Here is a 2,500-nt window from a genome sequence, read left to right as displayed (position 1 = left end):
TTGTAGTAGATCTGTGCGACGTCGTGACACGACACATATGAGAAGGAAACGTGTTAGAGACCAGAGTTTTTAAAAGATTCAGTGTATTCGTATAATGTGTATAATTTTGATATTATATCATGAAAACGGTCGTTTCTAAAATTCTTTTTATTTTTCATTTATCATGTACAAAAAATACATAACCCGAGTATCGGTACGATCACTCAAACACCGGGCGTCGATCCCAATGTTTTACGATAATAATCGTTGAACAATACATACGTACACGTCGTGTGCGAAGTGTTATTTTAAAATAAACTCGATCTCGTTTAGAACGTTCGAATTCGTGACCGTGATGTGTCATTATGTGACGACGCCGCCGTCGCCGCCGCCGCCGCCGCCGCCGTCGCGATATATAAATATCGTCTCGATAAATATATAAAGCGCGGGGGAGCGCGCGAACGCGCGCGCGAGCGAGTGTCTCGTTTGAATTATAAAAGAGTCAACCGTTAAAATCTATCGCGTCTAACGCGATTGACGATACGGTAAGACGCTCGTTTCATACTGTGCGTATATGGTACATACATACATGCGTGCATGCATGCATGCGTGCGTGCGTGCGTGCCTCGCGTGTGTGTGTGTATTTTATATGTGAATATGAAACGAGAAGAGAGTTTGACGACTTCAACAAGTCTATGTTAGCTCCCTGGTTGATCCTGCCAGTAGTTATATGCTTGTCTCAAAGATTAAGCCATGCATGTCTCAGTGCAAGCCGTATTAAGGCGATACCGCGAATGGCTCAATATATCAGTTTTGGTTCCTTAGATCTTACTCAGTTACTTGGATAACTGTGGTAATTCTAGAGCTAATACATGCAATCAGAACTCTGACCAGTGATGGGATGAGTGCTTTTATTAGATCAAAACCAATCGACGGAGGGCGTCTCGTCCGAAGTCGTTAATTTTGATGAATCTGGATAACTTTTGCCGATCGCATGGTCCAGTACCGGCGACGCATCTTTCAAATGTCTGCCTTATCAACTTTCGATGGTAGTTTCTGCGACTACCATGGTTGTCACGGGTAACGGGGAATCAGGGTTCGATTCCGGAGAGGGAGCCTGAGAAACGGCTACCACATCCAAGGAAGGCAGCAGGCGCGCAAATTACCCACTCCCGGCACGGGGAGGTAGTGACGAAAAATAACGATACGGGACTCTTTCGAGGCCTCGTAATCGGAATGAGTACACTTTAAATATTTTAACGAGGAACAATTGGAGGGCAAGTCTGGTGCCAGCAGCCGCGGTAATTCCAGCTCCAATAGCGTATACTAAAATTGTTGCGGTTAAAAAGCTCGTAGTTGCATTTGTGCGCCGCGCTGTCGGTGCACCGCATCCGCGGTGATACTGACACGTCTGCGGAGCATATCGTCGGTGAGCCGGCGGTAAAACGCCGGTTCAATATCAAAATCCTATCGCGGTGCTCTTCAGTGAGTGTCGAGATGGGCCGACAATTTTACTTTGAACAAATTAGAGTGCTCAAAGCGGGCTCAAAATGCCGCTTGAATATTTCGTGCATGGAATAATAGAATATGATCTCGGTTCTATTTTGTTGGTTTTCAGAACTCCGAGGTAATGATTAATAGGGATAACTGGGGGCATTCGTATTGCGACGTTAGAGGTGAAATTCTTGGATCGTCGCAAGACGAACATCAGCGAAAGCATTTGCCAAAGGTGTTTTCATCAATCAAGAACGAAAGTTAGAGGTTCGAAGGCGATTAGATACCGCCCTAGTTCTAACCGTAAATATGTCATCTAGCGATCCGCCGACGTTACTACAATGGCTCGGCGGGCAGCTTCCGGGAAACCAAAGATTTTGGACTCCGGGGGGAGTATGGTTGCAAAGCTGAAACTTAAAGGAATTGACGGAAGGGCACCACCAGGAGTGGAGCCTGCGGCTTAATTTGACTCAACACGGGAAATCTCACCAGGCCCGGACACCGGAAGGATTGACAGATTAATAGCTCTTTCTTGATTCGGTGGGTGGTGGTGCATGGCCGTTCTTAGTTGGTGGAGCGATTTGTCTGGTTAATTCCGGTAACGAACGAGACTCTAGCCTGCTAAATAGGCGTCGTCATTTAGGTGTGCTCGATTTCGGTCGAGCAACTCACTGGCGGCGTATTAAAATTCTTCTTAGAGGGACCGGCGGCTTCGAGCCGCACGAGATTGAGCAATAACAGGTCTGTGATGCCCTTAGATGTCCTGGGCCGCACGCGCGCTACACTGAAGGAATCAGCATGTTCTCCCTGGCCTAGAGGCCCGGGCAACCCGTTGAAACTCCTTCGTGCTGGGGATTGGGGTTTGCAATTATCCCCCATAAACGAGGAATTCCTAGTAAGCGCGAGTCATAAGCTCGCGTTGATTACGTCCCTGCCCTTTGTACACACCGCCCGTCGCTACTACCGATTGAATGATTTAGTGAGGTCTTCGGACCGACACGCGGTGGCTTCACGGCCGTCGGCGTTG

General features: G+C 47.6%; 1 non-coding gene across 1 annotated transcript in view; it reads left to right on the top strand.

Annotated features, from left to right (window-relative positions):
• The first annotated feature begins 682 nt into the window (after positions 1-682).
• LOC135194717 (small subunit ribosomal RNA) overlaps positions 683-2,500 on the top strand; it is a 1,903-nt gene continuing 85 nt past the window's right edge. The window contains exon 1 of the ribosomal RNA XR_010309942.1: positions 683-2,500. This exon is cut by the window's right edge and continues 85 nt beyond it. This is a non-coding gene — a ribosomal RNA (small subunit ribosomal RNA).

Source organism: Vanessa tameamea, unplaced genomic scaffold (genome assembly GCF_037043105.1).
Source record: "Vanessa tameamea isolate UH-Manoa-2023 unplaced genomic scaffold, ilVanTame1 primary haplotype ctg00000038.1, whole genome shotgun sequence".
NCBI classification, from domain to species: domain Eukaryota; kingdom Metazoa; phylum Arthropoda; class Insecta; order Lepidoptera; family Nymphalidae; genus Vanessa; species Vanessa tameamea.
Note: the sequence above shows the minus strand (reverse complement) of the source record. Positions and strands in the feature narration are given on the sequence as shown.